The sequence below is a fragment of the Triticum aestivum genome, chromosome 1A (genome assembly GCF_018294505.1).
Source record: "Triticum aestivum cultivar Chinese Spring chromosome 1A, IWGSC CS RefSeq v2.1, whole genome shotgun sequence".
NCBI lineage: Eukaryota > Viridiplantae > Streptophyta > Magnoliopsida > Poales > Poaceae > Triticum > Triticum aestivum.
Window position 1 is genome coordinate 410,022,476 of NC_057794.1, and position 23,663 is coordinate 410,046,138.

Consider the following 23,663-nt stretch of genomic DNA (forward strand, 5'->3'; position numbering starts at 1 on the left):
GATGTATTATGGAACGAGTAAAGAGACTTGTCGGTAACGAGATTGAACTAGATATTGGAATACCGACGATCGAATCTCGGGCAAGTAACATACCGATGACAAAGGGAACAATGTATGTTGTTATGCGGTCTGACCGATAAAGATCTTCATAGAATATGTAGGAGCCAATATGAGCATCCAGGTTCCGCTATTGGTTATTGACCGGAGACGTGTCTCGGTCATGTCTACATAGTTCTCGAACCCGTAGGGTCCGCACTCTTAAAGTTCGATGACGATCGTAATTAGGGTTTTTGTGTTTTGATGTATCGAAGGTTGTTCAGAGTCCCGGATGTGATCACGGACATGATGAGGAGTCTCGAAATGGTCGAGACATAAAGATTGATATATTGGAAGCCTCTATTTGGATATCGGAATCGTTCCGGGTGAAATCGGGATTTTACCAGAGTATCGGGGGGTTACCGGACCCCCCCCCCCCCGGGGAGGGGGGGGGGTTAATGGGCCTACATGGGCCCTAAGGGAGAAGAGGAGGGCCAGCCAGGGCAGGCTGCGTGCCCCCTCCCCCTTTAGTCCGAATAGGACAAGGAAGAGGGGGCGGCGCCCCCCTTTCCTCTTTTCCCCTTCCCCTTTCCTTCTCCAACAAGGCAAGAGGGGGGAGTCCTACTCCCGGTGGGAGTAGGACTCCTCCAGGCGCACCCCTAGGGGTCGTCCGCACCTCCCCCTCCCTCCTTTATATACGGGAGCAAGGGGGCACCCCATGACACACAAGTTGATCTTCATGATCATTCCTTAGCCGTGTGCGGTGCCCCCTTCCTCCATATTCCACCTCGGTCATATCGTAGCGGTGCTTAGGCGAAGCCCTGCGTCGGTAGAACATCGTCACCATCATCATGCCGTCGTGCTGACGAAACTCTCCCTCAACACTCGGCTGGATCGGAGCTCGAGGGACGTCACCGAGTTGAACGTGTGCAGAACTCGGAGGTGCCGTATGTTCGGTACTTGGATCGGTCGGATCGGGAAGACGTACGACTACTTCCTCTATGTTGTGTCAACGCTTCCGTTGCCGGTCTATGAGGGCACATAGACAACACTCTCCCCTCTTGTTGCTATGCATCACCATGATCTTGCGTGTGCGTAGGAATTTTTTTGAAATTACTATGTTCCCCAACAGTGGCATCCGAGCCAGGTTTTATGTGTTGATGTTAGATGAATGAGTAGAACACAAGTGAGTTGTGGGCGATATAATTCATACTGCTTACCAGCATGTCATACTTTGGTTCAGCGGTATTGTTGGATGAAGCGTCCCGGACCGACATTACATGTACGCTTACGCAAGACTGGTTCTACCAACGTGCTTTGCACACAGGTGGCTGGCGGGTGTCAGTTTCTCCAACTTTAGTTGAATCGAGTGTGGCTACGCCCGGTCCTTCCGAAGGTTAAAACAGCAACAACTTGACAAACTATCATTGTGGTTTTGATGCGTAGGTAAGAACGGTTCTTGCTAAGCCCGTAGCAGCCACGTAAAACTTGCAACAACAAAGTAGAGGACGTCTAACTTGTTTTTGCAGGGCATGTTGTGATGTGATATGGTCAAGACATGATGCTATATTTTATTGTATGAGATGATCATGTTTTGTAACCGAGTTATCGGCAACTGGCAGGAGCCATATGGTTGTCGCTTTATTGTATGCAATGCAATCGCGCTGTAATGCTTTACTTTATCACTAAGCGGTAGCGATAGTCATGGAAGCATAAGATTGGCGAGACGACAACGATGCTACGATGGAGATCAAGGTGTCATGCCGGTGATGATGGTGATCATGACGTTACTCCGGAGATGGAGATCACAAGTACAAGATGATGATGGCCATATCTATCACTTATATTGATTGCATGTGATGTTTATCTTTTATGCATCTTATCTTGCTTTGATTGACGGTAGCATTATAAGATGATCTCTCACTAAATTTCAATATAAAAGTGTTCTCCCTGAGTATGCACCGTTGCCAAAGTTCGTCGTGCCCAGACACCACGTGATGATCGGGTGTGATAAGCTCTACGTCCATCTACAACGGGTGCAAGCCAGTTTTGCACACGCAGAATACTCAGGTTAAACTTGACGAGCCTAGCATATGCAGCTATGGCCTCGGAACACTGAGACCAAAAGGTCGAGCGTGAATCATATACTAGATATGATCAACATATTGATGTTCACCATTGAAAGCTACTCCATTTCACGTGATGATCGGTTATGGTTTAGTTGATTTGGATCACGTGATCACTTAGAAGATTAGAGGGATGTCTTTCTAAGTGGGAGTTCTTAAGTAATATGATTAATTGAACTTAAATTTATCATGAACTTAGTACCTGATAGTATCTTGCTTGTCTATGTTTGATTGTAGATAGATGGCCCGTGATGTTGTTCCGTTGAATTTCAATGCGTTCCTTGAGAAAGCAAAGTTGAAACATGATGGTAGCAATTACACGGACTGGGTCCGTAACTTGAGGATTATCCTCATTGCTGCACAGAAGAATTATGTCCTGGAAGCACCGCTTGGTGCCAGGCCTGCTGCTGGAGCAACACCAGATGTTATGAACGTCTGGCAGAGCAAAGCTGATGACTAGTCGATAGTTCAGTGTGACATGCTTTACGGCTTAGAATCGGGACTTCAACGACGTTTTGAACATCATGGAGCATATGAGATGTTCCAGGAGTTGAAGTTAATATTTCAAGCAAATGCCCGGTTTGAGAGATATGAAGTCTCTAATAAGTTCTATAGCTGCAAGATGGAGGAGAATAGTTCTGTCAGTGAACATATACTCAAAATGTCTGGGTATCATAATCACTTGACTCAACTGGGAGTTAATCTTCCTGTTGATAGTGTCATTGACAGAATTCTTCAATCACTGCCACCAAGCTACAAGAGCTTCATGATGAACTATAACATGCAAGGGATGGATAAGACGATTCCCGAGCTCTTCGCAATGCTAAAGGCCGCGGAGGTAGAAATCAAAAAGGAGCATCAAGTGTTGATGGTCAACAAGACCGCTAGTTTCAAGAAAAAGGGCAAAGGGAAGAAGAAGTGGAACTTCAAGAAAAATAGCAAGCAAGTTGCTGCTCAGGAGAAGAAACCCAAATATGGACCTAAGCCTGAAACTGAGTGCTTCTACTACAAGCAGATTGGACACTGGAAGCGGAACTGCCCCAAGTATTTGGCGGATAAGAAGGATGGCAAGGTGAACAAAGGTATATGTGATATACATGTTATTGATGTGTACCTTACTAGAGCTCGCAGTAGCACCTGGGTATTTGATACTGGTTCTGTTGCTAATATTTGCAACTCGAAACAGGGACTACGGATTAAGCGAACACTAGCGAAGGACGAGGTGACGATGCGTGTGGGAAATGGTTCCAAAGTCGATGTGATCGCAATCGGCACGCTACCTCTACATCTACCTTCGGGATTAGTATTAGACCTAAATAATTGTTATTTGGTGCCACCGTTGAGCATGAACATTATATCTGGATCTTGTTTGATGCGAGACGGTTATTCATTTAAATCAGAGAATAATGGTTGTTCTATTTATATGAGTAATATCTTTTATGGTCATGCACCCTTGAAGAGTGGTCTATTTTTTATGAATCTCGTGTTGGAAATATGCCCTAGAGGCAATAATAAATTGGTTATTATTATATTATATTTCATTGTTCAGGATAACGTTTATTATCCATGCTAGAATTGTATTGATAGGAAACTCAGATACATGTGTGGATACATAGACAACACCATGTCCCTAGTAAGCCTCTAGTTGACTAGCTCGTTGATCAACAGATGGTTACGGTTTCCTGACCATGGACATTGGATGTCATTGATAACAGGATCACATCATTAGGAGAATGATGTGATGGACAAGACCCAATCCTAAGCCTAGCACAAGATCGTGTAGTTTGTATGCTAAAGCTTTTCTAATGTCAAGTATCATTTCCTTAGACCATGAGATTGTGCAACTCCCGGATACCGTAGGAGTGCTTTGGGTGTGCCAAACGTCACAACGTAACTGGGTGGCTATAAAGGTGCACTACGGGTATCTCCGAAAGTGTCTGTTGGGTTGGCACGAATCAAGACTGGGATTTGTCACTCCGTGTAAACAGAGAGGTATCTCTGGGCCCACTCAGTAGGACATCATCATAATGTGCACAATGTGACCAAGGAGTTGATCACGGGATGATGTGTTACGGTATGAGTAAAGAGACTTGCCGGTAACAAGATTGAACAAGGTATCGGGATACCGACGATCGAATCTCGGGCAAGTATCGTACCGATAGACAAAGGGAATTGTATATGGGATTGATTGAATCCTTGACATCGTGGTTCATCCAATGAGATCATCGTGGAGCATGTGGGAGACAACATGGGTATCCAGATCCCGCTGTTGGTTATTGACCGGAGAGTTGTCTCGGCCATGTCTGCATGACTCCCGAGCCCGTAGGGTCTACACACTTAAGGTTCGATGACGCTAGGGTTATAGGGAAAGTATGTACGCGGTCACCAAATGTTGTTCGGAGTCCCGGATGAGACCCCGGACGTCACGAGGAGTTTCGGAATGGTTCGGAGGTAAAGATTGATATATAGGAAGTATGGTTTTGGCCACCGGAAGTGTTCCGGGCATCACCGGTAGTGTACCGGGACCACCGGAGGGGTCCGGGGGTCCACCGGGAGGGGCCACGGGCCCCGGAGGCATACATGGGCCAAGTGTGAGAAGGGACCAGCCCCTAGGTGGGCTGGGGCGCCTCCCCACCAAGGCCCATGCGCCTAGAGAGAAGAGGGGGCAAACCCTAAGGGCAGATGGGCCCTAAGGCCCATGCCTGGTGCGCCTCCCTCTCCCCCCCACTTGGCCGCCACCCCAGATGGGGATTGGAGCTGCCGCCACCCCTAGGGTGGAAACCCTAGGTGGGGGAGCAGCCCTCCCTCTCCTCTTATATATAGTGGAGGCAAAGGGGCAGCCCGACACACGAAGTTCTTCCCCTGTTGGCGCAGCCCTACCCCTCTCCCTCCTCGTCTCTCGTAGTGCTTGGCGAAGCCCTGCTGGAGTCCCGCGCTCCTCCACCACCACCACGCCGTCGTGCTGCTGCTGGACGGAGTCTTCCCAACCCCTCCTTCTCCCCTTGCTGGATCAAGGCGTGGGAGACGTCACCGGGCTGCACGTGTGTTGAATGCGGAGGCGCCGTTGTTCGGCGCTTAGATCGGAATCAACCGCGATCTAAATCGCTGCGAGTACGACTCCTTCATCCGCGTTCTTGCAACGCTTCCGCTTAGCGATCTACAAGGGTATGTAGATGCACTCTCCCTCCCTTTGTTGCTAGATAACTCCATAGATTGATCTTGGTGATGCGTAGAAAATTTTAAATTTCTGCTACGATCCCCAACAGTGGCATCATGAGCTAGGTCTATGCGTAGTTTCTATGCACGAGTAGAACACAAGTTGTTGTGGGCGTCGATTTTGTCAATTTACTTGCCGTTACTAGTCTTATCTTGATTCGGCGGCATCGTGGGATGAAGCGGCCCAGACCGACCTTACATGTGCGCTTACGTGAGACTGGTTCCACCGACTGACATGCACTAGTTGCATAAGGTGGATAGCGGGTGTCTGTCTCTCCCACTTTAGTCGGATCGGATTCGATGAAAAGGGTCCTTATGAAGGGTAAATAGAAATTGGCATATCACGTTGTGGTTTTGGTGTAGGTAAGAAACGTTCTTGCTAGAAACCTATAGCAGCCACGTAAAAACTTGCAACAACAATGAGAGGACGTCTAACTTGTTTTTGCAGCATATGCCTTGTGATGTGATATGGCCCAAAGGATGTGATGAATGATATATGTGATGTATGAGATTGATCATGTTCTTGTAATAGGAATCACGACTTGCATGTCGATGAGTATGACAACCGGCAGGAGCCATAGGAGTTGTCTTAATTTATTTATGACATGCGTGCCAACTTAAACGTCATGTAATTACTTTACTTTATTGCTAAAGCATTAGCCATAGTAGTAGAAGTAATAGATGATGAGATAACTTCAAGAAGACACGATGATGGAGATCATGATGATGGAGATCATGGTGTCATGCCGGTGACAACGATCATGGAGCCCCAAAGATGGAGATCAAAAGGAGCAAATGATATTGGCCATATCATGTCACTGTTTGATTTCATGTGATGTTTATCATGTTTTACATCTTATTTGCTTAGAACGACGGTAGCTTAAATAAGATGATCCCTCGTAATAATTTCAAGAAAGTGTTCCCCCTAATTGTGCACCGTTGCGAAGGTTCATTGTTTCGAAGCACCACGTGATGATCGGGTGTGATAGATTCTAACGTTTGAATACAACGGGTGTAAGCCAGATTTACACACGCAATACACTTAGGTTGACTTGACGAGCCTAGCATGTACAGACATGGCCTTGGAACACGGAAGACCGAAAGGTCGAGCATGAGTCGTATAGAAGATACGATCAACATGAAGATGTTCACTGATGTTGACTAGTCCGTCTCACGTGATGATCGGACACGGCCTAGTTGACTCGGATCATGTTTCACTTAGATGACTAGAGGGATATCTATCTGAGTGGGAGTTCATTAAATAATTTGATTAGAAGAACTTAATTATCATAAACATAGTCTAAATTTTCTTTGCAAATATATTGTAGATAAATAGCTCACATTATAGCTCCTTGTTTCAATACGTTCCTGGAGAAAGACCAAGTTGAAAGATATTGTAAGCAATGATGCATACTGGGTCCATAGTCCGAGGAGTGTCCTCACTACTACACAGAAGGCTTACGTCTTTGATGCACCGCTCGATGTGCAAACCCCTACAACATCGTCTGTGGATGTTGTGAACACCTGACAGACACATCCTGATGACTACTTGATAGTTTAGTGCACCATACTTTACGGCTTAGAATCGGGATTCCAATGACGTTTTGAATGCCATAAGACATATGAGATGTTCCAAGAGCTGAAATTGGGATTTCAGGCTCATGCCCATGTTGAGAGGTATGAGACCTCTGACAAGTTCTTTTGCCAACAAGATGGAGGAGAATAGCTCAGCTAGTGAGCATGTGCTCAGAATGTCTGGGTGCTACAATCACTTAAATCAAGTGGGAGTTAAACTTCCAGATAAGATAGTGATTGATAGAGTTCTCTAGACACCATCACTAAGCTACTAGTTCTTCGTGATGAACTATGACATGCAAGGGATGGAGTTGATCCCGGAGCTGTTCGCGGTGCTTAAGACCGCAAAAGGTAGAAATCAAGAAGGAGCATCAAGTGTTGATGGTTTAACAAGACCACTGGTTTCAAGAAGGGCAAGGTCTATAAGGGAAACTTCATGGATGGCAAACCAGTTGCCGCTCCAGTGAAGGAACCCAAGGTTGAACCCAAACCCGAGACTAAGTGCTTCTATTGTAAGGGGAACGGTCACTGGTAGCGGAATTACCCCAAATGCATGGTAGATAAGAAGGCTGGCAACTTCAACAAAGTATATACGTGTTATTAATGTGTACCTCACTAGTACTCCTGGTAGCACCTGGGTATTGGATACCGGTTCAGTTTCTATTATTGGTGACTTGAAGCAAAAACTACGGACTAAACGGAGACTGGCTAAGGGCGAGGTGACGATGTGTGTTGGAAGTGTTTCCAAGGTGATGAGATCACCATCGCATGCTCCATCTGCCTTCGGGATTAGTATTGAACATAGATAAATGTTATCAGGTGTCTACATTGAGCATGAATATGGTTAGATCATGTTCATTGCAATACGGTTATTCATTTAAGTTAGAGAATAATGGTTATTCTGTTTACATGAATAATACCTTTCATGGTCATGCACCCTATGTGAATGGTTCAGTGAATCTTGGTCGTGGTAATACACATGTTCACGCCAAAAGATGTAGATAGTACCACTTTCTTGTGGCACTGCCGCTTAGGTCATATTGGCGTAAGATGCATGAAGAAACTCCGTGTCAATGGATGTTTGGAGTCACTTGATTTTGAATCGCTTGACACATGCAAGCCATGCCTCATGGGCAGGATGACTAAGACCCCGTTTTTAGGTACAATGAAACGGGCAAGTGACTTGTTGGAATCATACATGCTGATGCATGTGATCTAATGAGAATTGAAGCGTGCGGTGGATATCACTATTTTCTCATCTTCACTGACGATTTGAGTAGATATAGGTATATTTACTAGATGAAGCACAAGTCTGAAACATTTGAAAAGTTCAAGCGATTTCAGAGTGAAGTTAAGAACCATCATAACAAGAAGATCAAATTCCTACGATCTGATCATTGAGAATTTCTGAGTTATGAGTTTGGCAATCACTTAAGACATTGTGGAATTGTTTCACAGTTGAAGCCACTTGGAACACCACAGGGTAATGGTGTGTCTGGACGTCGTAATCGAACCTTATGAGATATGGTGCGATCTATGATGTCTCTTACCGATCTACCGTTTTCATTTTGAGGATATGCGTTAGAGACAGTTGCATTCACTTTAGATAGGACACCATCTAAGTCCGTTGAGACGACGTCGTATGAATATGGTTTGGCAAGAAACCAAAGTTGTCGTTTCTTAATGTTTGGGGCTGCGATGCTTAAGGCTTCAGCCGGAGAAGCTCGAACCCAAAGCGGACAAACACATCTTCATAGGATACCCAAAGGTGACAGTTGGGTATAGCTTCTATCTCAGATCCGAGGGAAAATTGTTTGTCGCTAAGAACGGGTCCTTTCTCGAGAAGGAGTTTCTCTCGAAAGAATTGAGTGGGAGGAAGATAGAACTTGATGAGGTTGTCGAACCTTTACTTCAACCAGAGAGTGATGCAACACAGAAAGATGTTTTCTGTGGTGCCTACGTCTGTTGAGGAGGAAGTTAATGATAGTGATCATGAAGCTTTAGATCAAGTTGCTATAGAACCTCATAGGTCGACAAGGATATGTACTACTCCTGAGTGGTACAGTAATCCTATCTCAGATATCATGTTGTCGGACAACAATGAACCTACGAGCTATGGAGAAGCGATGGTGGGCCCATATTCTGACAAATGGTTAGAAGCCATGAAATCCGAGATAGGATCCATGTATCAAAACAAAGTATGGACTTTGGTGGACTTGCCCGATGATCGGCAAGCCATTGAGATAAATGGATCTCTAAGAAGAAGACGGACGTGGGCGGTAATGTTACCGTCTATGAAGCTCGACTTGTGGGAAAGAATCTTTTCACAAGTTCAAGGAGTTGACTACGATGAGAATTTCTCACCCGTAGCAATGCTTAAGTCCGTCGGAATCATGTTAGCATTAGCTGTATTTTTCGATTATGAAATCTAACAGATGGATGTCAAAACAAGTTTTCTTACCAGTTTTCGTAAGAAAAAGTTGTATGTGATACAATAAAAGGTTTTGTCGATCCTAAGGATGCTAAAAAGGTATGATGGCTCCAGCAATCCTTCTATGGACTAGAGCAAGCATCTCGGAGTCGGAACATATGCTTTAATGGAGTAATCAAAGCTTTTAGGTTTATACAATGTTTGCTAGAAACTTGTATTTACAAGAAAGTGAGTGGGAGCACTACAACATTTCTGATAAATATATGTGGATGACATATTGTTGATCTGACATAATGTAGAATTTCTGGAAAGCATAAATGGTTGTTTGAAGAGTGTTTTTCAAAGGAAGACCTGGATAAAGTTGCTTACATATTGGGCATCAAGATCTATAGAGATAGATCAAGACGCCCGATGGTACTTTCAAAGAACGCACACCTTGACATGTTTTTGAAGGAGTTCAAAATAGATCAGTCAAAGAAGGGGTTCTTACCTGAGTTGTAAGGTGTGAAGTTGAGTAAGACTCAAAGATTGACCACGACAGAAGAAAGAGGAAGGACGAAGGTAGTCCCCTATGCTTTTGTCATAGGCTCTATACGGTATGCCATGTTGAGTACCGCACCAGATGTGTGCCTTGCCACATGTTTGGCAAGAGGGTACAAAGGTGATCTAGGAGTGGATCACCAGATAGCAGTCAAAATTATCCTTAGAGGAATAAGGAAATGTTTCTCGGTTATGGAGGTGATAAAGAGTTCGACGTAAAGAGTTACGTCAATGCAAGCTTAACACCTATCTGGATAGCTCTGAGTAGAGATACCTGATATGTATAATGGAGCAACAATTTGGAATAGCTCCAAGTGGAACGTGGTAGCAGCATCTACGATATGACATAAAGTTTTGCGAAATACATAGGGATCTGAATATGGCAGACCCGTTGACTACAACCTCTCTCACAAGCATAACATGATCAAACCCAGAACTCATTGAGTGTTAATCACATAATGATGTGAACTAGATTACTGAGTCTAGTAAACTCTTTGGATGTTGGTCACATGGCGATGTGACTTGTGAGTGTTAATCACATGGCGATGTGAACTAGATTATTGACTCTAGTGCAAGTGGGAGACTATTGGAAATATGCCCTAGAGGCAATAATAAATTGGTTATTATTATATTATATTTCATTGTTCATGATAATCGTTTATTATCCATGCTAGAATTGTATTGATAGGAAACTCAGATACATGTGTGGATACATAGACAACACCATGTCCCTAGTAAGCCTCTAGTTGACTAGCTCGTTGATCAATAGATGGTTACGGTTTCCTGACCATGGACATTGGATGTCGTTGATAATGGGATCACATCATTAGGAGAATGATGTGATGGACAAGACCCAATCCTAAGCCTAGCACAAGATCGTGTAGTTCGTATTCTAAAGCTTTTCTAATGTCAAGTATCATTTCCTTAGACCATGAGATTGTGCAACTCCCGGATACCGTAGGAGTACTTTGGGTGTGCCAAACGTCACAACGTAACTGGGTGGCTATAAAGGTGCACTATGGGTATCTCCGAAAGTGTCTGTTGGGTTGGCACGAATCGAGACTCGGATTTGTCACTCCGTGTAAACGGAGAGGTATCTCTGGGCCCACTCGGTAGGACATCATCATAATGTGCACAATGTGACCAAGGAGTTGATCACGGGATGATGTATTATGGAACGAGTAAATAGACTTGCCGGTAACGAGATTGAACAAGGTATCGGGATACCGATGATCGAATCTCGGGCAAGTATCATACCGATAGACAAAGGGAATTGTATACGGGATTGATTGAATCCTTAACATCGTGGTTCATCCGATGAGATCATCGTGGAGCATGTGGGAGCCAACATGGGTATCCAGATCCCGCTGTTGGTTATAGACCGGAGAGTTGTCTCGGCCATGTCTGCATGACTCCCTAGCCCGTAGGGTCTACACACTTAAGGTTCGATGACGCTAGGGTTATAGGGAAAGTATGTACGTGGTCACCGAATGTTGTTCGGAGTCCCGGATGAGATCTCGGACGTCACGAGGAGTTACGAAATGGTCCGGAGGTAAAGATTGATATATAGGAAGTATGGTTTTGGCCACCGGAAGTGTTCCGGGCATCACCGGTAGTGTACCGGGACCACCGGAGGGGTCCGGGGGTCCACCGGGAGGGGCCACGGGCCCCGGAGGCACACATGGGCCAAGTGTGAGAAGGGACCATCCCCTAGGTTGGCTTGGGCGCCTCCCCACCAAGGCCCATGCGCCTAGAGAGAAGAGGGGGCAAACCCTAAGGGCAGATGGGCCCTAAGGCCCATGCCTGGTGCGCCTCCCTCTCCCCCCCACTTGGCCACCACCCTAGATGGGGATTGGGGCTGCCGCCACCCCTAGGGTGGAAACCCTAGGTGGGGGCGCAGCCCTCCCTCTCCCCTTATATATAGTGGAGGCAAAGGGGCAGCCCGACACACGAAGTTCTTCCCCTATTGGCGCAGCCCTACCCCTCTCCCTCCTCGTCTCTCGTTGTGCTTGGCGAAGCCCTGCTGGAGTCCCGCGCTCCTCCACCACCACCACGCTGTCGTGCTGCTGCTGGACGGAGTCTTCCCAACCCCTCCTTCTCCCCTTGCTGGATCAAGGCGTGGGAGATGTCACCGGGCTGCACGTGTGTTGAACGCGGAGGCGCCGTTGTTCGGCGCTTAGATCGGAATCAACCATGATCTGAATCGCTGTGAGTACGACTCCTTCATCCGCGTTCTTGCAACGTTTCCGCTTAGCGATCTATAAGGGTATGTAGATGCACTCTCCTTCCCTTCGTTGCTAGATTACTCCATAGATTGATCTTGGTGATGCGTAGAAAATTTTAAATTTCTGCTACGATCCCCAACATCTCGATAGTACTGATACACATATTCATAATGTTGAAGCCAAAAGATGCAGAGTTGATAATGATAGTGCAACTTATTTGTGGCACTGCCGTTTAGGTCATATTGGTGTAAAGCGCATGAAGAAACTACATACTGATGGACTTTTGGAATCACTTGGTACTTGCGAACCGTGCCTCATGGGCAAGATGACTAAAACGCCGTTCTCCGATACTATGGAGAGAGCAACAAATTTGTTGGAAGTCATACATACAGATGTATGTGGTCCGATGAATGTTGAGGCTCATGGCGGATATCGTTATTTTCTCACCTTCACAGATGATTTAATCAGATATGGGTATATCTACTTAATGAAGCATAAGTCTGAAACATTTGAAAAGTTCAAAGAATTTCAGAGTGAAGTTGAAAATCATCATAACATGAAAATAAAGTTTCTACGATCTGATCGTGGAGGAGAATATTTGAGTTACGAGTTTGGTCTACATTTGAAACAATGCAGAATAGTTTCGCAACTCACGCCACCCGAAACACCACAGCGTAATGGTGTGTCCGAACGTCGTAATCGTACTTTATTAGATATGGTGCGATCTATGATGTCTCTTACAGATTTACCGCTATCATTTTGGGGTTATGCTTTAGAGACGGCTGCATTCACGTTAAATAGGGCACCATCGAAATCCGTTGAAACAACGCCTTATGAACTGTGGTTCGGCAAGAAACCAAAGTTGTCATTTCTAAAAGTTTGGGGCTGCGATGCTTATGTGAAAAAGCTTCAACCTGATAAGCTCGAACCCAAATCGGAGAAATGTGTCTTCATAGGATACCCAAAGGAGACTGTTGGGTACACCTTCTATCACAGATCCGAAGGCAAGACATTCGTTGCTAAGAATGGATCCTTAGAAAGTAGTACATCACAGAAATCGGTTTCTGTGACACCTATACCAATTAGTGAGGAAGCTAATGATAATGATCATGAAACTTCAGATCAAGTTACTACCGAACCTCATAGATCAACCAGAGTAAGATCCGCACCAGAGTGGTACGGTAATCCTGTTCTGGAAATCATGCTACTAGATCATGATGAACGTACGAACTATGAAGAAGCGATGGTGAGCCCAGATTCCGCAAAATGGCTAGAAGCCATGAAATCTGAGATGGGATCCATGTATGAGAACAAAGTGTGGACTTTGGTTGACTTGCCCGTTGATCAGCAAGCAATTGAGAATAAATGGATCTTCAAGAAGAAGACTGACACTGACGGTAATGTTACTGTCTACAAAGCTCGATTTGTTGCGAAAGGTTTTCGACAAGTTCAAGGGATTGACTATGATGAGACCTTCTCACCCATAGCGATGCTTAAGTCTGTCCAAATCATGTTAGCGATTGCCGCATTTTATGATTACGAAAATTGGCAGATGGATGTCAAAACTGCATTCCTGAATGGATTTCTGGAAGAAGAGTTGTATATGATGCTACCAGAAGGTTTTGCCGATCCAAAGGGAGCTAACAAAGTGTGCAAGCTCCAGCGATCCATTTATGGACTGGTGCAAGCCTCTCGGAGTTGGAATAAACGCTTTAATAGTGTGATCAAAGCATTGGGTTTTGTATGGACTTTTGGAGAAGCCTGTATTTACAATAAAGTGAGTGGGAGCTCTGTAGCATTTCTGATATTATATGTGGATGAAATATTACTGATTGGAAATGATATAGAATTTCTAGATAGCATAAAGGGATACTTGAATAAGAGTTTTTCAATGAAAGACCTCGGTGAAGCTGCTTACATATTGGGCATTAAGATCTATAGAGATAGATCAAGACGCTTAATTGGACTTTCACAAAGCACATACCTTGACAAAGTTTTGAAGAAGTTCAAAATGGATCAAGCAATGAAAGGGTTCTTGCCTGTGTTACAAGGTGTGAAGTTGAGTAAGACTCAATGTCCGACCACCGCAGAAGATAGAGAGAAAATGAAAGATGTTCCCTATGCTTCAGCCATAGGCTCTATCATGTATGCAATGCTGTGTACCAGACCTGATGTGTGCCTTGCTATAAGTCTAGCAGGGAGGTACCAAAGTAATCCAGGAGTGGATCACTGGACAACGGTCAAGAACATCCTGAAGTACCTGAAAAGGACTAAGGATATGTTTCTCGTATATGGAGGTGACAAAGAGCTCATCGTAAATGGTTACATTGATGCAAGCTTTGACACTGATCCGGACGATTTTAAATCGCAAACCGGATACGTGTTTATACTGAACGGTGGAGCTGTCAGTTGGTGCAGTTCTAAACAAAGCGTCGTGGTGGGATCTACATGTGAAGTGGAGTACATAGCTGCTTCGGAAGCAGCAAATCAAGGAGTCTGGATGAAGGAGTTCATATCTGATCTAGGTGTCATACCTAGTGCATCGGGTCCAATGAAAATCTTTTGTGACAATACTGGTGCAATTGCCTTGGCGAAGGAATCCAGATTTCACAAGAGAACCAAGCACATCAAGAGATGCTTCAATTCCATTCGGGATTTAGTCCAAGTGGGAGACATAGAAATTTGCAATATACATACGGATCTGAATGTTGCAGACCCACTGACTAAGCCTCTTCCACGAGCAAAACATGATCAGCACCAAGGCTCCATGGGTGTTAGAATCATTCCTGTGTAATCTAGATTATTGACTCTAGTGCAAGTGGGAGACTGAAGGAAATATGCCCTAGAGGCAATAATAAAGTTATTATTTATTTCCTTATATCATGATAAATGTTTATTATTCATGCTAGAATTGTATTAACCGGAAACATAATACATGTGTGAATACATAGACAAATAGAGTGTCACTATTATGCCTCTACTTGACTAGCTCGTTGATCAAAGATGGTTATATTTCCTAACCATAGACATGAGTTGTCATTTGATTAACGGGATCACATCATTAGGAGAATGATGTGATTGACTTGACCCATTCCGTTAGCTTAGCACTTGATCGTTTAGTTTGTTGCTATTGCTTTCTTCATAACTTATACATGTTCCTATGACTATGAGATTATGCAACTCCCGTTTGCCGGAGGAACACTTTGTGTGCTACCAAACGTCACAATGTAACTGGGTGATTATAAAGGTGCTCTACAGGTGTCTCCAAAGGTACTTGTTGCATTGGCGTATTTCGAGATTAGGATTTGTCACTCCGATTGTCGGAGAGGTATCTCTGGGCCCTCTCGGTAATGCACATCACTCAAGCCTTGCAAGCATTGCAACTAATAAGTTAGTTGCGGGATGATGTATTACGGAACGAGTAAAGAGACTTGCCAGTAATGAGATTGAACTAGGTATTGGAATACCAAGGATCGAATCTCGGGCAAGTAACATACCGATGACAAAGGGAACAACGTATGTTGTTATGCGGTCTAACCAATAAAGATCTTCGTAGAATATGTAGGAGCCAATATGAGCATCCAGGTTCCACTATTGGTTATTGACCGGAGACGTGTCTCGGTCATGTCTACATAGACGGGTTTTTGTGTTTTGATGTACCGAAGGTTGTTCGGAGTCCCGGATGTGATCACGGACATGACGAGGAGTCTCGAAATGGTCGAGACATAAAGATTGATATATTGGAAGCCTATATTTGGATATCGGAATCGTTCCGGGTGAAATCTGGATTTTACCGGAGTACCGGGGGGTTACCGGAACCCCCCCCCCTCGGGGGGGGGGGGTTAATGGGCCTACATGGGACCTAAGGGAGAAGAGGAGGGCCGACCAGGGCAGGCCGCGCGCCCCCTCCCCCCTTAGTCCGAATAGGACAAGGAAGGGGGGCGGCACCCCCCTTTCCTCTTTTCCCCTTCCCCTTTCCTTCTCCAACAAGGCAAGAGGGGGGGAGTCCTACTCCCGGTGGGAGTAGGACTCCTCCAGGTGCACCCCTAGGGTCCGGCCGCACCTACCCCATCCCTCCTTTATATACGGGGGCAAGGGGGCACCCCATGACACACAAGTTGACCTTCGTGATCGTTCCTTAGCCGTGTGCGGTGCCCCCTTCCACCATATTCCACCTCGGTCATATCGTAGCGGTGCTTAGGCGAAGCCCTACGTCGGTAGAACATCATCACCGTTATCACGTCGTCGTGCTGACGAAACTCTACCTCAACACTCGGCTGGATCGGAGCTCGAGGGACGTCACCGAGTTGAACGTGTGCAGAACTCGGAGGTGTTGTACGTTCGGTACTTCGATCGGTCGGATTGGGAAGGCATAAGACTACTTCCTCTACGTTGTGTCAACGCTTCCGTTGCCGGTCTACGAGGGTACGTAGACAACACTCTCCCGTCTCGTTGCTATGCATCACCATGATCTTGCATGTGCGTAGGAATTTTTTTGAAATTACTACGTTCCCCAACAGATATATATAGGCAAAAGAAGTCGGTCAGGGGAGCCACGAGGGGCCCATGAGTGTGGGGGCGCGCCCAGGGGGTAGGGCGCGCCTCCCTGCCTCGTGGCCACCTCGAAGCTTCTCTGACGTCTACTCCAAGTCTTCTGGATTGCTTTCGTTCCAAAAATAACTCTCCCGAAGGTTTCATTCCATTTGGACTCCATTTGATATTCCTTTTCTTCGAAACACTGAAATAGGCAAGAAAACAACAATTTGGGCTGGGCCTCCGATTAATAGGTTAGTCCCAAAAATAATATAAAAGTGTAAAATAAGCCCATTAACATCCAAAACATATAATATAGTAGCATGGAACAATCAAAAATTATAGATACGTTGGAGACATATCAGTACACAGCATGGCATACTTTATAGAACCTATGACTAAGGCATAGGGAATGACTTTTCATTCTCTTTCTATTTTCTGCTGTGGTCGGTTTTTGAGTCTTTACTCAACTTCACACCTTGCAACACAGGCAAGAACTCCTTCTTTGACTGTTCCATTTTGAACTACTTCAAAATCTTGTCAAGGTATGTACTCATTGAAAAAACTTATCAAGCACCCTGATCTATCTCTATAGATCTTGATGCTCAATGTGTAAGCAGCTTCATTGAGGTCTTTCTTTGAAAAAAACTCTTTTCAAACACTCCTTTATGCTTTCCAGAAAATTCTACATTATTTCCGATCAGCAATATGTCATTCACATATACTTATCAGAAATGATGTAGTGCTCCCACTCACTTTCTTGTAAATACAGGCTTCACCGCCAGTCTGAATAAAATCATATGCTTTGATCACTTTATCAAAGCATATATTCCAACTCCGAGATGCTTGCACCAGTCCATAGATGGATCGCTGGAGCTTGCTCACTTTGTTAGCACCTTTAGGATCGACAAAACCTTCTGGTTGCATCATATACAACTCTTCTTTAAGAAATCCATTACGGAATGCAGTTTTTACATCCATTTGCTGGATTTCATAAAATGTGGCAACTGCTAACATGATTCGGACACACTTAAGCATCGCTACGGGTGAGAAAGACTCATCGTAGTCAACCCCTTGAACTTGTCAAAAACCTTTTGCAACAAGTCGAGCTTTGTAGACAGTAACACTACTATCAGCGTTCGTCTTCCTCTTGAAGATCCATTTATTCTTAATGACTCACCGATCATCGGGCAAGTCAATCAAAGTCCACACTTTGTTCTCATACATGGATCTCATCTCAGATTTCATGGCCTCAAGCCATTTTGCGGAATCTGGGCTCATCATCGCTTCCTCATAGTTCGTAGGTTCGTCATGGTCTAGTAACATGACTTCCAGAAAGGATTACCGTACCGCTTTGGTGCGGACCATACTCTGGTTGTCCTACGAGGTTTGGTAGTAACTTGATCTAAAGTTTCATGATCATTATCATTAGCTTCCTCACTAATTGATGTAGGTGTCACAGGAACCGCTTTCTGTGATGAACTACTTTCCAATAAGGGAGCAGGTACAGTTATCTCATCAAGTTCTAATTTCCTCCCACTCACTTCTTTCGAGAGAAACTCCTTCTCTAGAAAGGATCCTGTAACATCCCAAATTTTCAATTTGGAATGTTATACATAGATCATTCTTGTATATCATATTTTATTGCATTTTGTCTCGCGATCCTCGAAATCCTAAGCAACTCAAGGACCCTCGGAGAGAGTTGGGGATTTCCCCGGTTTTCAAATTTCATTTTATAAAATTTTGAAACGAGGATTTTGGTTTTAATTATTTTTCTCTCCAAAAATATTTCATATTAAAATATATGAGAGGAGATAATATGACTTCTCCAAAATAAATGAAATATTGGAGGAAACATATTAAAATCAATATTTGTTTTTATTTTGATTTTATTGCAATTTTGTTTGCATTAGAAAAATTGCACGTTTTCAAAATTGCATTGTAGGGCCAAGAAAATGCTCATCTCGTTCTAAATATGTCATTTAGACGGTGAAAATTTGTTTTGGCATTTTTAGATTTTTATTTTATTTTTTAGGATTTTTCTTAGTTTCGGTGGAATTATTTTAAAAAAATCCGGACCAAGCTGGGCCGAAGCCCAGCCGGCCCGTTCCGCCGCCGTCTCCCTCGCGCGCGCCGCCGTGCGCAGCACGGACGCTGAGGGGAGTCCGAGCCGGACTCCTCCCCGGGCGCCCCCTCGCCCAAGCCACGCCGCCCCTCACCCCCTTTAAATGCTGCCGCCACCACCCCGCCTCGCCACCACCACCGCCGCCAGCCCCGCCGCCCGCCGCCTGCGCCGCCTCCGAGTCGCCTGTCGCCGCCCACGCCGCCGCCTCGCCACCGCCGCCTGAACCCGGCCGCCCGCCAGCCCCGCCGAAGCCGCACCCCGCCAGATCCGACGAGGTAGCGCACCTTCACCGTCGTTTTTTTAGAAAAACCGATTTGGTTTTTTTAGAAAACCCTAACTCGTTTTTTTCGGTTCGTCGGTTTTTTCCGGTTTTTCTTTTTAGCGAACGTTCGTCCGGACGTTCGTTTTAGTGAACGGTTTTTGCTTGTTAGTTACAGATAACGAACGCTTGTTCGTTAGCCTGTTCATCAGTTTTCTTTTATTGGATTTTTCCGTGGTTATTTCTGATCGCGATTTCTGATCCAATTTTCGTTCTAGTTTATCTTTTCGCTCGTTAGTCGGAATCAGGCGAATCAAGCGCCTAGATCTTCGTCTCGAGACCCTCTTTCCGCTTAACCAACTTGCACAAGTTTTTGCTACTGTAAAATTTGACCTAGGTCCAGCTTAGTAAACGGATCTTGTTTCTTTCGCCGTTTGAGTTTTGTTGCTTCGTTTGATTTGATTCTTTTTGCAAACCGGAGTTCTTAAGTTGAACTTTCTGGTTAGATCTTATTATTTGAGTTTTACTCGTGCTTCTTAGCTTGATTGCTTATGTATGCTATTGTTTGTTTGCGATAGAATTCCCGGAGTGCGAAGCGTGTTATTTGGAGTCTCTAGGTTACGCGGATCGTCAGCAAGGCAAGTAACACTTTGATCATACCCCTTTACCACCCAGTTTTTATGCATTAGTTCCAATCCTCAAACATTGCATGGTTAGGATGTCATTAACATGTGGGATGGGAAGTAGTTGATGAGGTAGAACCTATTACCCTGTTACATTCAAACCCTTGGGAGTTACTCTTACGAATTGCTTATATTGCTATGCTATGCTCGTAGACGAGGTTTGGAAGAGTGAAATCCATGACAGATGTGAGATTGTTAATTAATGGTTCAACTTAAGGTGGCAACTTAAATACACATCTGGGTGGATTGAGGCACCTGGAGTATCCAGTGTTGCCTGTATTTTTTGGAAATCTCGGAGTACCCGTGTGATCTTCCTATGGACCGCCACCCAGGCTCAAAGGGAACTGATATTGTTCATGCTAGAAACTTCTGTGTGCAGCCACAAGCTAATATGGGCTCTAGCATAGTTGAGTAAGTTACTTGAAGCTCTTGAAGAGATGGATCAGCAGGTAGTGGGATTGTAGGTTTGGTATGGTCTGCCTGGAGTAGAGAGTTAATGTTTCCGAAAGACTGTGTCTCGGTCATCCGTTTCTCAAACACCATGTAGTGCGAGAAATCCAACGGAGGCGATCGAGTCTTGTGGCGAAAAGTGTGTAAACCTCTCCAGAGTGTACAAACTAATCATGGTTAGCCGTGTCCCCGGTTATGGACAATCTTGAGTATCTAGTACTTGGAGTATCTTAAGTATCTCATCACTCTAAATTAATATTGTTGGGTTATTAATTACCTTAATTGGGATTGAATTGGAAGAACCTTCTCAATGATGTTTCAACTACCATGATAGTTAAATAAATATATTCCTTTGTTGTAGGGAAAATTGGCTTTTCGCAAAAACTGTAACCATAGAGCTTTCCACCAGCCAAATATGCATGTAGTGATAGCCTTATTCTGTTCTTGCTCTACTGTGTTACTTTGCCAGCATGTTCCATGTGCTGACTCGTTTTCGGGCTGCAACATATTATGTTGCAGACTTTTCAGAAAAGGAGTAACGTTTTTTAGGTCGTTGCCGTGCAGCTCAGCTATGCCGTTGGAGTTGATGGACTCACTTTATCTTCCAAGCCTTCCGTTGTTATCGTATTATATGGCCTTAAGCCATATTTATTGTAATAAGTTCTCTTTGGAGACATTTGATGTAATAAGTGTGTGATTGCTACTCTGTTATAAATCCTCGAGTACTGTGTGTGTCAGCATTACCGATCCAGGGATGACACTGAAGCACAAAGACTTGAGCATTTGAGGTTCGCTACAAGATGGTATTAGAGCACACGCTGAGTGTAGGACACGGCCACTAAGCTAACAGCCATAGATCACTATTCTCTCCTCATTTCTGAGTCCTCTCCATTCTCTACTCTTTAGGATGGCGGACGCAAGGAACAAGTTTGCACAACCGGATGAAGAAGCACCTTTTGGACAACACTTGAAGGAAGTCACTAGGTACCTGAACATAGGAATACCAAGCTTCACCGGGACCTACAACGCCACCTTACCAGAAGAGGAGCGATGGATGATTCAAGTTCAAGTTCCAGGAAGAACCTTCACGCCAGTCACTAAACCCATAGAGTTTTCCTTCGATGCACCAACCTGAAGTCTAGGAAAGAGTATGGCAGCTCACATCACCATGGGATGCATTGGAGAAGTTTATCATAAGGAGCTTAAGGATACTATCTACCAGATTTGTGGGCGCCAAGATGAGCAATGGGAGATGATCAGCACCAGGAAGGATAGATCAATTGCAGCTTTCATCCAGGAACTAAACCAACACATTCGACGCTAGGAGAACCAGATGTGCGCAGGCATGATAGATCTGAAGAAGGCAATGACTAGGATCACGGAACTGGAGGAAGAACTCAAGGCTACATGTGAAGATTATGAGGAGGAAATCATCGTACTAGTGGAGAAGAATGACGACCTGATTAAGAAGATCAGAATATTCATGGGAGACCCCACACCAATAGAAGAAGACGAAGAACCCAAGGAGATCCGCCCGGAGGAATACATCATCATCTACGACACCGACTCCGACCTTAGCGATGATGACTTTGAAGAAGAAGCTGGAGCAGATATCATGGAGTCTGCAACCGAGGAATATTTTTAGTAGACCACCACATCAGTAGTAGTATTCCACCATGTAAATAGTATAGTCCGAGCACTTTTAAGATAGTTCTAGACCGATTGTATGCCTTGCTTGGTTGATTGAGTGAAATGTTTGTGTTTGTCTCATGTGCATATGGGTAGTGCTTTCTCATTAGACCTCATTCTATTCTAATCTCTCCCCTCTAAACCCATCAGATGCCTCCGAGACGTGACCTCGAATTTGCTTTCCCACTGGAGCTCCCTCAGTTGATCCAGCAGCAGAATACCCCGATGCAGTTGTTAGTTCAGAAACAAGGCAACAACAACAACAACAATCCACCACCACCACCAGTTGACAACTTAGCCCGTTTTTTGAGGTTGCAGCTGCCGGTGTTTTCTAGTAGCACCGAGCCTATAGTAGCAGATGATTGGCTCCGCAGGATTGGAAGGGAGTTAACCACTGCAGGATGTACTTATGCTGAGAAGGTGCGTTTTGCCGCACATCAATTGGATGGACCAGCAGCCTCATGGTGGGAGAATTACACTGTCACCTACCCTATAGCCACGGTGACATGGGACCAGTTTCAGCAAGCATTCCGTACAGCCCATGTCTCAACTAGAGCCATGAATTTGAAGAAGCATGAGTTTCACAACCTACGCCAGGGGAACCGTACTGTGGCTCAATACGCGGATGAGTTTAGCAAGTTATCCCGCTATGCCCCTGATGATGTGGCCACAGATGCCGCAAAGCAAAAGAAGTTCATGGAAGGGCTGAATGATGAGATGAGTATGCAGTTGATGGTGGCAACATTCACCAACTACCAGGAGTTGGTAGATAAGTCTGTTATGATTGAAGGGAAGCAGCAGCAGATTGAGAGCCGTAAAAGGAAGTATGGACAAGGGAGGTATAACTCAGGAGCTCAGCAGAAGCCTCGCCTAACCCCGAACTCGGGAGGACTTGTTCATAACCATGGAGGCCACACCCATAATGGAGGAAGTAACCATAATCATACTGGCCCTAGGAATGGGAATGGGAATGGAGCAAGCAACAATCAGAACCGCCCCAATCCAGCCACACCCACCAAGAGAGACCTAAGCCACGCTACTTGTTTCAAGTGCGGGAAGACTGGACACTATGCCATGGAGTGCCCTGAAGGGAAGAATGGAAACGGAAATGGGAGCGCTGGGAAGAATCCCAATCCATTCAACAAAGGACAAGTGAACCACGTTAACATGGAGGAGGTTGAAGATCAGCTAGACGCGGTTATAGGTAAGTTTTTAGTTAAGTCATTTACCGATCTTGTTCTTTTTGATACTGGTGCATCGCATTCATACATATCAAGGGAATTCATGGATAAGTTTAAACTATCGACCCAAACCCTTAGGACCCCTCTGTTAGTAAGCTCACCTGGAGCAGAGTATATGGCTAGTCGATGGTGTGACCAGATACCCTTGACCATTGGCAACCATGTTTTTCCGTCCGACCTAATTATCTTGGAGTCACAAGGATTGGATGTGATATTAGGAATGGACGGGATGTCAAAGTATGGAGGAAGCATTGATTGTGTTAGTAAGTCAATTCGTCTCACCACCCCGGAGGGAAAAATGATCAAGTATGTATCCAGGCATGCGCCAAGAAGTAGCCAAGTAAATACCCTCAGGGAGTTGTTCAGGAAGAAGTGCTTGTAGTAAAGGATTACCTGGATGTTTTCCTAGATGAGTTACCAGGCATTCCACCGGACCCAGATATTGAGTTTTTGATAGAGCTATTGCCAGGCACAGGGCCAATATCCAAGAGACCCTACAGGATGCCCGCGAATGATCTGGAGGAGATTAAGAAA